Below are 13,449 nucleotides of genomic sequence, written 5' to 3'. Positions count from 1 at the left end.
CCGACCCTACGAAGAGCACCCACCCAAACCCATTCCCCTACATTTACCCCTTCATTTTAATTGAACACTAGATGTATATGGTGTTGTCTTTGTGAAAATAAGGAACAGACAAGGGGGTAGAAATTGGAATTTTCTGTTCTATTTCCTTCACAAAATTCTAAGGCAGTTGCCAGTAAGTTTGCCAATGCAAACTGGATCATATTGCCCAAAGACAGGCAGACAAACAGCAACAGATCAACTCAACTAAGATAATATTCAAAGTTCAATCTTGGCCAACACTGAATTCTGGCAGAATTTGTCATGTACCTAACATTTCATATCCAAAAACTACTCAAAAATAATTTCTACCCCAAGGAAAGTTTTATTACCAAACATCTACATTGGTCGCATCCTCAAGGCTCTACTTACAAACAGACTGAAGTGTGCAAACTGAAAGGAGCCATTAAAAATAGACTTTAGTTCATACAACAGACACACTCAGCAGTTTGTTTTTGGGGGGGGGGGGGGGGGGGGGGGGTGAGATTTCAAAAAAAAATCTTATGACAATTTGCAATCTTATGAAACATACCTTAAAAAAATGCTCATCAGTTAAGGCCAGTTTACATGCTGCAACATTATGCAACAAGTTGACTCATTTCAAAACTTCCCTTATAATTCAGAGCACTTTGCTGTGCTGCACTCACACTTGATATGCAGAAGTACCATCGTAACAACTGGTATACAGGAATATATGCCATTAGGTGTATATGCAAGATGCAGAGAAGAGAGAGGCAGACAGTCAATTTAGGCCTTTGTTGAAGCCATTTTCTAACGGGTTTCCTGAATGTGCTCAAGAATTAGAAGTTACTTCTTCCTCTAATCTGTTTTTATAGAAAAGCTTGTAATTTTATCACATTGAGGTTCCAAAGATCAAGTATTTAACATGTAGAACCAGAAGATGCATCTTAACACTCCACATTGTACTACATCTTGAATGAAAGAACATCGAACAGTGTAGCACAGGAACATGCCTTCGGTCCACCACGTCTGTCGACCATGATGCCATTCTAAACTCATTCCACCTGCCTGCACATGGTTCATATCCCTTTATTTCCGCGTCTGTTCACGTGTCTGTCTAAATGATTCCAAGCTAGCCTTTGAAATTGACCCAGTTGGTTTGTCATTATATTTAAAGAAATTACAGAATTAATTACTTTGTTAAACAGTAACATAATCATAGACTCAAAGAATCCCTACAGTGCAAAAGGCATCCATTTGGCCTCCCTCCTTTACCCAAAGTCAGACTCATGTTACATTATAGTTTCACAGCAAGTGAAATCTCTAAGGTGATGAAACTTCACCTGCGAGTCCAAGTAAAGACTGTCAGACATTGTCAGGCATCTTAACTGAACCTGATCTTGCCTTTATCTGATAGGAGTACCTGAGTAGGAATCCGTGCCTGCAATCGGTAGGATGGACCAAAAATGATGATGTGGTTTTTTCCAGCCTGGAGACATTGACACTAAATACATATCACCAATCATTACAATTTGAATCAAATAAGTCTACATCAATCAGAAACCTAATATAGAGCCTCCTGGTCTATATAGACAATAGACGATAGGTGCAGGAGTAGGCCATTCTGCCCTTCGAGCCTGCACCACCATTCAATATGATCATGGCTGATCATCCTCAATCAGTATCCTGTTCCTGCCTTATCTCCATAACCCTTGATTCCACTATCCTCGAGAGCTCTATCCAGCTCTTTCTTAAATGAATCCAGAGACTGGGCCTCCACTGCTCTCTGGGGCAGAGCATTCCACACAGCCACCACTCTCTGGGTGAAGAAGTTTCTCCTCATCTCTGTCCTAAATAGTCTACCCTGTATTTTTAAGCTGTGTCCTCTGGTTCGGCACTCACCCATCAGCGGAACATGTTTCCTGCCTCCAGAGTGTCCAATCCTTTAATAATCTTATATGTCTCAATCAGATACCCTCTCAGTCTTCTAAAATTAATGGTATACAAGCCCAGTCGCTCCAGTTTTTCAGCGTAAGATAGTCCCACCATTCCAGGAATTGACCTCGTGAACCTACGCTGCACTCCCTCAATAGCCAGAATGTCTCAGAACCACACATTTAAAGGGAGTGGATGCTTCTGGATGTGGTGTCAATCAAAAGCTACTTCATTCTGAATAGCATTAAGCTTCTTGAGTGTTGTTAGAGCTGCAATCATCTGAACAAATGGGGAGTACTCCATCACACTGCTGACCTGTGCCTTGTAGTTGGTGAGGTAAAAACAATGACTGCAGATGCTGGAAACCAGATTCTGGATTAGTGGTGCTGGAAGAGCACAGCAGTTCAGGCAGCATCCAAGGAGCTTCGAAATCGACGAAACGTCGATTTCGAAGCTCCTTGGATGCTGCCTGAACTGCTGTGCTCTTCCAGCACCACTAACCCAGAACCTTGTAGTTGGTGGACAGGCTTTGAGGAATCAAGAACTGAGCTACTCACCACAGCATTCCTAGCCTCTGACCTGTTTGTGTAGCCAGTGTTTATTTGGTGAGTCCAGTTGACCTTCTGATCAACGGCAACCCCCAGGATGTTGATAATGGGGCAGTCATGGTCGCATCGCTGAATGTACAAATGTTACTTACCACTTGTCAACCCAAGCCTGGATCTTGTCCAGTTTTACTTGCACTTGAACATGGACTGCTTCAGTATCTGAGGAGTTACAAATGGAGCTGAACATTGTACAACCAATTGCAAACATCCCCACTTCTGAAGGTGGGAAGATACTTGATGAAGCAGTTGAAGATAGTCGGGCCCAGGATAATAAGTGAGGAACTCCTACAGAGATGTCCTGAAGCCAAGGTGACTGACCTCCAACAACCACAACCATCATCCTATATCCAACCAGCAGAGGATATGATCCAATTCCCATTGATTCCAGTTTTGCTAGGGCTCCTTGATGTCACATTCGGTCAAACGTGGCCTTGATACCAAGAACTGTCACTCTTACCTTACGTGTGAAATTCAGCTCTTTTGTCCATATTTAAACTAAGGTTTTAGTGAGATTAGGTGATGATTGGCCCTGACAGAACCCAAACTAGGCGGCAGTGAACAGATTGTTGCTAAGCAGGTTTTACTTGATAGAACTTGATGACACCTTCCATCACGTTACTGATGATCGAGAGTAGATAATAAGGTGGTAAGTGGCCGGGTTGGATTTGTCCTGCTTTCCATGTTTAGAACATTTGGCAAGTTTCCACCTTGTTGGGTAGATGCCATTGTTGCAACTGTACTCAAACAGCTTGGGTAAGTGGACTACTAATCCAGAGGCTCAAACCTTTGTATTTGCTAACTGAATGGCATACTTACCAAAATTGCCACTGCGACAACACTTCAAAAATATTTAACTGGTTGGCTGCAAGTGCTTTGGGGCAACCTGGATTTGAGAGGAAATGTACATTAGTACTTTAAATGTTGTTAATTATCTGAAAATGCTTTATTTATTTTCGCTTTTCTAAAAATATGGCTGTTTTGGACATTCACTATTTTGCAGCAACAACTCTAAAATAGATTACCGCCTCTCTCAGGTTGAAGATTATTTCATTTGCCTTTCTCCAGTGCTCACTTTCTGTCTGGCAACTAAATAATCACAAATGGAATTCAGTGTCCTAACAAGTCCTTGACTCATTCACTTGCTACTTCTCGGAGTAACAAGGATACCGAGAAGACATATCAAGGAGGGGGAGGAATTTCAGCCAAAATATTTTTAAAAATCTAATCCAATATTGCTGTACACTGTATTATGCCTAATAACACACTGTTCCAAGACACACAGTTTCCATCACTACAGCCATTCTAAGTAATACACCACTTTTCTTCCTCAGAGTGTATAATGTCACAATTGTTAAGACCAATGTACATCTGGCAGAAAACAAGGCCAAGACTTGAAAATATCTGTGGAGTTTAACAAGCTCATTCATTAGGATTTGTTTCTCTCCATTAAACTGCACCAGAACTGTCAGTTGTCCAGGTATGAGTGACAACACTACTCCAGTACCTTTATTCTTGAGCAAACGTGACAAAGATAACAAGCAACCTCGTGCAATAAATAGTAGACCTGCAAGTCAAATGCATTCTAAAACAGCACTGTGAAGAAATTAAAGCTAAATCTTAAAAATTTAAATCAGTGCTAGCAGTGAACAGACTTGTATCCAATAATCAGCATTTGTCAGTTTGGACCACATTTCAGTATACTGGATCCCACTGGCACTACAGTAGATAGACTAAGTGTCAAATCCAGAAAAAGGTAAAGAATATATGGATCTAAGCTCTTATTGAGAAGCTAAACATTGTCCAATTGGAGATTCAAGATGGTGACAACCCAGTAGGTCTGAATCTGCTGAGCTGTCCCCAGGACCCAGACAAAGTGGGGCACCTACTCTCCCCTCAGTCTTTTTCCCAGCTGCTATAGCCATTTTGCACCAAACATTCTAAAATGACTAAAGGTACAGGATCACTTACTTCGCACCAAGAAGGGTGATAGTATGGGGGTGGAACAGGTTAGTTGTCCACTTATATTTTCCGTGTTATAAGACGTTGGTATTTGTTTATCTAACTTTGTGATGTCTGGGTTGAGGGTATGGCTTTAGCTTGAAGGAGACATGGTGAGATTTTTGGATGGTAGGAGTGCCCCCTGTGGACAAGGGGTGGGATGTCTCCTTTTACTTATGCTTTAATGTTATGATTTTGTAGGAGTTGTTAGTAGTTTTGATTTAGTTGTTTTTAAGGTTGTATTTTTAAATTTATGTGAATTGTTTAAGGTCTCTACTCTTTTTGAGTGGGGTTCTTCCTCCTGGGGGATCTCGGACTTCCTTGAACGATCATGGCTAGCCATTCGTTAAAATGGTGCACCTGGAATGTTAAAGGGAGCCAATCACCAATTAAAATGAAAAAGATACTATCAAGTCTTAAAAAAAAAGAGGATTGATGTAGCGCTTTTACAAGAGACACACCTAATCGACAAGGAACATTTGAAGCTGCAGCAGGGAGGATTTGGTCAGGTGTTCTTTTCATCCTTCAATTGAAAAAGTAGGGGAGTGGCCATTCTTATCCAGAAGAATCTTCCATTCAAATATTAAGCCAGATAAGAGACGAGTCCAGACAGTTTATAATACTTAAAGCCCTAATATATGGCGAGGAGTACGGGATTTTGAATGTATATTACGCCCCCCCCCGCCCATCCCGGCACATCCTTTTAAATTCGTAACAGATGCGCTCTCCAGGTTGATGGCCCTTGGGGTGCATCACATAATTATAGGGGGAGATTTTAATTGTATTATCAATCCCAAGGTGGACAGGATACTTAGGAGTTCTGCGGGTATATCTCTGCGATCTAGGCAGTTGGCTGATCTGAATAGGGAGAATGTGTGGAGGTGTCTTCACCCATAGGGTAGAGACTTTACTTTTTATTCTAACCCACACAAGTGCCATACCAGAATCGATACTTTTTTTGTCCCCTCGACCTTTCTGAATTCGATATTGTCCTGTAAAATAGGGAATATAACTATTTCCGACCATGCAGCAGTGTATATGGAGGTCAAGACTAGTGGTGATAAGATGGGCTCCCGACATTGGCGTATGGTCCCTTTCCTATTGAAGGATAGTAAGTTCATAGAATATTTCTCGCAAAAATTTAAAGCTTTCTGGGACATTAATTCAAGTACGGCCAGTAACCCATCGGTGATGTGGGAGACTGCTAAGGCATATGCGCACGGCTTGATTATCTCATATTCTGCAACCCAGAAACGACAGAAGGGAGAACAACAGCGTCAGCTTGAGGCTCGCCTGAAGGCAGCTGAGTCAGTGTATGTTGATAGACCATCCATTACTAAATTACAGCGGATTACAGGCCCCGGGGCTACTTTGAATGCCGCACTTACTCAAACAGCAAAGATTGGGATACTACTTGCGAAGCAGAGATTATTTGAGTATGGCAATAAGCTGGGCAACTATCTAGCCAGAAAGTTCTTGCCAGAAAGAAAAAGGCTCCCCAATCCATTACATCTACTGGAGAAGGTGCTGGTACTTTGATTTGTGATTCTAAAAAGATCAATGCAGCTTTTAGAAAATTCTATTTTGAACTGTATCAGTTGGTAGGCTGTGAGGATAGAGCAAGGAAGATGGAGTCTTTTTTTAAAGAATCTAGACCTCCCGGGCGTTACCTCAGAGCAGATGTCTTTTTTGAATGCCCCCTTGACAATTCAGGAAGTGCAGGAGGCGGTCAGGCAGCTCCAGAACCCGCGCCAGATGAATTTCAGTTTGAGTTCTATAAAGAGTTTATAGACGAATTGGCCAGATCACTTATAGACATGTGTAACTACTCATATAGTCAGGGTAGTCCCCCACCCTCTCTGAGAGAAGCAAATATCTCTCTCATCCTTAAGAAAGGAAAAGCCCCAGATGACAATACTTCATACAGGCCTGTAACCCTTATTGATTAGATAGATTAGATTCCCTAAAGTGCGGAAACAGGCCCTTCGGCACAACAAGTCACACCGACCCTCCGAAGAGTAACCCACCCAGACTCATTTCCCTCTGACTAATGCATTTAGCACTATGGACAATTTAGCATGGCCAATTCACCTAACCTACACATCTTTGGACTGTGGGAGGAAGAGGAAACCCACGCAGACACGGGGAGAATGTGCAAACTCCACATAGATAATCGCCCAAGGGTGGAGTCGAACCTGGAACCCTGGTGCTGTGAGGCAGCAGTGCTAAGCACTGAACCACCACGCCGCCCTATTGAATGTGAACTTCAAAATTCTCTCAAAAATGCGAGCACTAAGACTGGAGAGGGTTTTACCATTTATTACAAAAGAGGATTAGATGGGGTTTATTAAGGGTTACAGATCTACTAATAATATCAGAAGAGTGTTAAATATGGCACAAGTCTGCCAGCAAAGAGCGATACCGGGATTAGTCATCTCCCTAGATGCAGAGAAGGCATTCGGCCAGGTGGAATGGCCATACCTTTTTTATACTATGGAGTGGTTTGGCATTGGAGAGGTTTTTACCAAATGGGTTGCAGTGTTGTATAGCGACCCAAAAGCAGCGGTGATTACCAACGACGTAAGATCGGATAGTTTTAGTGTTGGCAGAGGTTGTCGTCAAAATGCCCTCTCTCGGCACTACTATTTACACAAGTGATTGAACCGCTGGTGAGAGCTATCCAAACTGACCCCAATATAAGAGCCCCGGAGATAGGATCAGGCAAGCATAAAATTACTCTTTATGCGGATGACTTTCTTCTTTTTTTAAATGATCCATTGACATCTGTAACCACTTGAATTAAGCGATGCAATTTATTTGGTATGTTTTCAGGGTACAAAATTAATTTTATAAAATCAGAGACCATGTGCTAGAAGGTCTTAGCAGCATATCCAACTTTGCGGATGGATCCCACTTCCCCTTTCGGTGGTCACTGGGAGGTTTTCTCTATTTAGGTATTTTTATTAGCCCGGTATTTGGTCAGCTCTATAAAGCTAACTGTACGCATTTATTAGAAAAAAAAAGACAGGACCTCCAATGTTGGGAAGAGATCCCAATATCCTGGTTAGGAAGAATAGCTTTGGTCAAGGTGAATATTCTTCCTCGCCTATTAGAGAGAATGCTTCCTTTGATGTTGCTGAGACAGGCGCTGCGTAAGCTTTATGGGTTGGCTTTATGGATGGCTGTTTGGAATCATAGATGGCTCCTTATTAAATTAGATAAGTTGCAGCTCCCACAAGTAAGGGCAGGTCTAGATTTTCCAAATTTTAGGAAGTAACAACTGAGCTCCCTACTATCATATGTGGCTGATTGGGTCTTGTCATCCACAATCAATTTGGCTGGATATCGAGGCTTCCTAAGCAAAATGCCTCCTCATCAATCTATTATTTATGGATAAGATGAGAATTATCATGGATTATTGTAGAAACCCGATTGTCCTAAACACAATCAAAGCTTGGAGGATGATACGACAAGTCAGGGTAATATACAAAAAACCTTCTCCTTTATTCCTATAGTGGGAGCGTTGGGATTTCAGCCAGGCTTGACAGACGCTGAATTTAAAATTTGGGAGTCCAGAGGAATCTCCTGCTTGGGAGATCTGTTCAATGGGGAGGTCATGATGTCCTTCGAACAGTTGCGCCAGAATTTCGGGTTGTCTAGCAAGCATCTCTTTCGATATTTTCAAGTACGAGACTTCGTACAAAAAAAGATCATATTGATGACTAATCCTTACAAATCAGATATGGAAAGGAGTGTGCTTCGGCCAATGGGTGCAGCCTCAGTCAGTATTCTCTATTACTCGCTAAGTAGTAAGGTATCGAAGGACATGGAATGGCTATATAAAAACTGGACTCAAGAATTAGGGATGGAAATCTCAGAGATGTGGGAAGATATCTAGGAAAATGCCAGGAAGATCTCTACCTGTAAGAGGACTCAACCTATGGGATGAGCTGCCAGAGGAAGTGGAGGAGGTTGGTACAATTGAAACATTTAAAAGGCATTTGGATGGGTATATGAATAGGAAGGGTTTGGAGGGATATGGACTGGGTGCTGGCAGGTGGGATTAGATTGGGTTGGGATATCGGGGCGGCAAGGACAGGTTGGACTGAAGGGTCTGTTTCCATACTGCATATCTCTATGACTCTATTCAATTGAAGATACTTCATAGGGCTCATATAGCATCACAGCGGCTTGCAAAGTTTAAGGCAGGAGCGTCCCCAATGTGCCCTAAACGTAAAATAGAAGTTGGTATTCTCACTCATTGTTTGCGGACACGCCATAAGATTCATAGATACTGGGACACTAGCGAATGCCTAGGCAAAGATTTTGGGAACAGAGATTGGGTTGGACCCGGTGTCTCTCATTTTGGGCTTTCCAAATCTTCCTTCTCTAGATGTATATGGGAAGAAACTATTTACTATCCTCTTCTTTTGTGAGAGGAAAAACATTTTAGCAAGCTGGGTATCGGAAAGTCCCCCAGGACATACAAATTGGCATAGGATAGTTACGGAACATATTCCCCTGGACTTCCTTACAAATATGGTGCACCAAAAAACTGAACTGTTTTATAGAACATGGCGGCCCTTCTTGAACAACACTGATGCAGATGTATCAGCCAGACTGTCTAGGGCCTTTGTTTAGTCATGGGGGTGATGCTTGTCGGTTCAGGGGCCCCTGGGAGGAGGAATCCCGTATAAATACAGGTCTTGTTATGATTTGATATAATTTTATTTTGAATGCTTATTTTTTAATTTATTTGTTGTTGTTAGTTATGTACTATACTGTAGTCTTTTTTTTAAATATATAGAGTCTTTTTTCTTATATCTTACTTTGTGTTTTGGTAGTCTGTAGAGCAGATTAGTAATTAGTTTTCTTAATTTATATCATTTGTTATTATAATGTAAAGTGGCTACACTATTTTGTATTAGTTTTGTAATTTTGTTTAAAAAAACCCCAAAAACCTTTTCTTTTCAGCAAAAATTTATTTTAAGAAAAGTTGTCCAATTGATTGCTTCTATTGCTATCAGATGATGGCAGTATTAAATTTATTCAAATAGCAATTTTATGGTAGAAAAAAGCTTCATAGAAGTGTATTCAGACAGAAATTTAATAATGAGCCAAAACATGCAGATAATTGATGAATGATTTAAAACCTTATTCAAAGAGTTAAGTTTTAAACATTATTTTTGGAAGCAAAGTTGTAGAGGAGTCCTAAGTGTGGGGTGATTGGAGACAGAAATGCAGAGGGGACAAGAAATAGAGCAATAGAGGTATCATATACATGGAGAAGTAATAAATACGGAGAGATAGACGATGAAGGTGTTCACATTTGAAAATTTTAATTTAGAGGCACTGGGGGACTAGGTCAATGAGCACAAAGTCAAGAGTGAGTAGGATTTTTGAATGACAGTGGATTTTAAGATAATGTTTATCAAATGGATGATCAAAGGCAGGCCAGGAGAGCAATATAATAAAATATAAATCTAAAACAAATAAGGGCTTTGGCAGCAATAGATGAAGGCAGGATTGGAGATGGACCCTACTAAGAAAGTTGAAAGACTTTATGATGGAATGAATATAGGGTTAGAATCTGAGCATTGTGAAGAGTCAACTCCAACCGAAACCAGAAATCATGGAGGAGAATGGAATCGTGAGAAGGGTATAGCATTTGTGAGGAGGGGTCAGAGACAATGTTTTCAATCTTCTCAATGCACTTACTTGAAGAAAGAAATTGCTCTTCATCCAAAACAGAATGTTGGACAAACAGATTAATAAAATGAAGACAGTGAAGGGGACCAATAGGTACTGGAAATGTAGAACAGAGTATCAAAATATATGTGGAACCTAACACAAAATCTGAGGATATCAATGAGATGATCAAAGGCAGGCCAGGAAAGCAATATAATAAAATATAAATCTAAAACAAATAATGTGAATGAACTGCAGTGTTGAGAGGGAAATAAGGGTAAACAAGGATAGATTCTTGGGGACTCCAAAGATAATGGTACAGGGTGGGTGATGCAATTGCTCAATGGTGCTGAATGAAAACAGACATATTAAGTCATATTCAACTGAACAACAAGGCAGCTTTAAGGCATTAGAAGAGGATGGTGTGATCAAAAAGTTGAAGAGATGCCAAGAAGGACAAGTGTGGAATAATGCATTGCTATTACAATTGCAATCACAGAAGAGGTTATTTATGACCTTGAATAGTGTTGATTCAGCAACATGGTAGGTCAGAAACCAGAAGTACAGATTCAAACATAGAGCTATGGGAAACAGTTTTGCAATTCAGGGGCTGACAGAAAACATACTCAAGAATTTAAAGGAAGTTCAAGCTTGGGCATAAAAGACAAGAGAAAAGCTAAAATGGGATAGTGGGATTATATTCCACTCCCATCCCTCCCAAACTGATAAGAAAAACAAACTTGTCAAACATCACTTATTATTATCCTGCTTGATAAAGAATTGCATGTTTGTATTCTGGTAGAATTTATATACCACTTTGAAAAATAGTGTTCAGTTTATACTTTTATTGCATTTGGTTTCAACAATTTAGACATTGTTTAATAATTAAGTTATTTACAATTTCATCATATTCAGTAAATATCACACTTATTGTAAAGTAACAAACTGACAAGATCCCTGACAATGGAAATCAAAGAGGAGACATTTTGAGTCATATTCATTTTCAGGAACAGCAAGATAAAAACAAACGAGATCTTTAAACTTCTGAACCATTCTAAATGTTTTTGTTTACATTTTTTATACTTGTGGTATTTTTCATTTCTCCTCATCCCTCCCAAAGACACTGATTTCTACAACTCTGAGCAAACCAAGAGCTTATCCCAGGACATTTTCTGCTGCCACCTCTTTTGAAACCCCACAATATAGGGTGTCAGAGACAGATCTGCCAGCTTTCAATCTGTTAATATTAAGAGCTAGTACTGTAGAAATTAAATTCTTCAATTGCATTAGATGCTTGTTTCCCCATTATTTTGAGAGTTTTGTCTTCCACCATAAAAACCACGTACAAGGTATTTATTTAACATGTTACTTAGAACTAGAGGGCATAGGTATAGGGTGAGAGGGAAAAGATATAAAAGGGACTGATGGGGCAGCTTTTTCATGCAGAGGGTGGTGCGTGTATGGAATGAGCTGCCAGAGGATGTGGTGGAGGCTGGTACAATTGCAACATTTAAAAGGCATCTGGGTGGGTATATGAATAGGAAGGGTGTAGAGGGATGTGGGCCATGTGCTGGCAAATGGGTCTATGTTAGGTTGGGGTATCTGGTCGGCATGGACGAGTTGGACCGAAGGGTCTGTTTCCATGCTGTACATCTCTATGACTCCATCCTGCCTCACCTATTAAACGTCTCACATTTACTTTCCTATTCTCCTCTAATTCTTTCTGAAGCTCTTAAAATATTAGAATAAACTAGCAAGTAGTAAAAAAAAAAGCAAATTCTATTTTCTCCATCACATTTTTGATAACCCTTTGCCTGGTATCTAAAACTTCCAATCTTCAGACTTACTAATGTTATCGAGGGTATTACAAAACACAATTTAGACAATTCTTAAGCGATAGGCAGACCTTTCTCATAAAGCTCTATTTCACAACATAATATATATTTGTTGATGAATATGAACTAATTAACGCTTGCTACTGCCTAAGTTCCAAACAACAGCCATTTGGCCCTCATACCTATGTTAGTCGGCTTTACGTCTAACATTGCACTTTCGGGACTTGTGTACATTATTGCTTAAAAATGTGTTGCTGGAAAAGCGCAGCAGGTCAGGCAGCATCAAAGGAATAGGAGATTCGACGTTTCGGGCATAAGCCTGAAGAAGTGCTTATGCCCGAAACGTCGATTCTCCTATTCCTTTGATGCTGCCTGACCTGCTGCGCTTTTCCAGCAACACATTTTTAAGCTCTGGTCTCCAGCATCTGCAGTCCTCACTTTCTCCTTGTGTACATTATTCTCAAACTCAATGTATTATTTTCACCCTTCTCTAGGGGACCCATTCCTAGGAGATTACTAACACTCAATGCCCAAGACTAGATCGAAAATAGTCTCTTCCCTGGTTTGTTCCACAACATGTTGTTCTAAGAAACTGGCTCAAATTAATTCCATGAATTTATGTCCCTAACTACCTAAGTTGATTTGTTTTGTCCAATCCATAAGAGTATTAAAGTCCTCTATGGTAATTTAACTGCCTTTGCTATAAGCTCCTTTTATTTCTCGATTAATACCCTGTCCACCAATATAGCTATTATCAGGAAGCATAAAGACTACTCACATAAGTACTTTTCCCCCTTGTTATTTCTTATCTCTACTCACACTGATTCCACTTGCAAACGTCCTCTCTCACTACTGTCCTCAAGTCATCCTTTATCAAAGCTAAACTCCTCCTCCTTTTCAATTTTATCCATCTTTTCCAAATGTCACATACCCTAGAATATTTCTTTACTATCCCGGTCTCCACACAAACTCCTTTGTAATAGCTATTAGTTCAAACCCTTTGGTTCTATTTGTGCCAACAATTCATCTCTTTTGTTAGAAATGCTTTGAGCAGTAAAAGTGCCTTTAATTTGAACTTTTACAGATTTTCTCCAATTTTATTCACTAAGAAGTATTACCATTAAGTTTGTTGCCCCTTCTTAGCTACACTTTACTCTACAGCCTTGATGTTTTTCATTAGATTCATCAATTTCACTGAGCTGAGCACTTATCACATTCTTTAAACCCAGATATCCAGCTCTAGTTCTTCAATTCACCAGGACACTAGTCCCAGCCTGGTATAAATGGAACTCATCCCAACGAAGTATCACTTCACCTGACAAAGGAGCAGCACTCCGGAAGCTTGTGATTTTAAATAAATCTGCTGGACTATAAACTGGTGTCACGTG

The 13,449-nt window shown here is 40.3% G+C and overlaps 1 protein-coding gene across 3 annotated transcripts in view; it reads right to left on the bottom strand.

The window, feature by feature from the left end:
- The window catches only part of kcnab2a (potassium voltage-gated channel subfamily A regulatory beta subunit 2a), a 265,891-nt gene that overhangs the window by 228,575 nt on the left and 23,867 nt on the right, over nucleotides 1–13,449 (bottom strand). Inside the window, exon 1 of one of the 3 annotated variants that reach the window (XM_043675969.1) lies at nucleotides 3,357–3,379. The exons of the other annotated variants lie outside the window; for them this stretch is intronic. The gene's annotated coding sequence lies outside the window, so the exon portion shown is untranslated. Of the gene's footprint in view, nucleotides 1–3,356; nucleotides 3,380–13,449 lie in introns of those variants that run through there. 3 annotated transcript variants of the gene reach the window in all.

Source organism: Chiloscyllium plagiosum, chromosome 34, assembly GCF_004010195.1.
Source record: "Chiloscyllium plagiosum isolate BGI_BamShark_2017 chromosome 34, ASM401019v2, whole genome shotgun sequence".
In the NCBI taxonomy this organism is placed as follows: domain Eukaryota; kingdom Metazoa; phylum Chordata; class Chondrichthyes; order Orectolobiformes; family Hemiscylliidae; genus Chiloscyllium; species Chiloscyllium plagiosum.
This window is presented reverse-complemented; position numbering and strand designations above follow the sequence as displayed.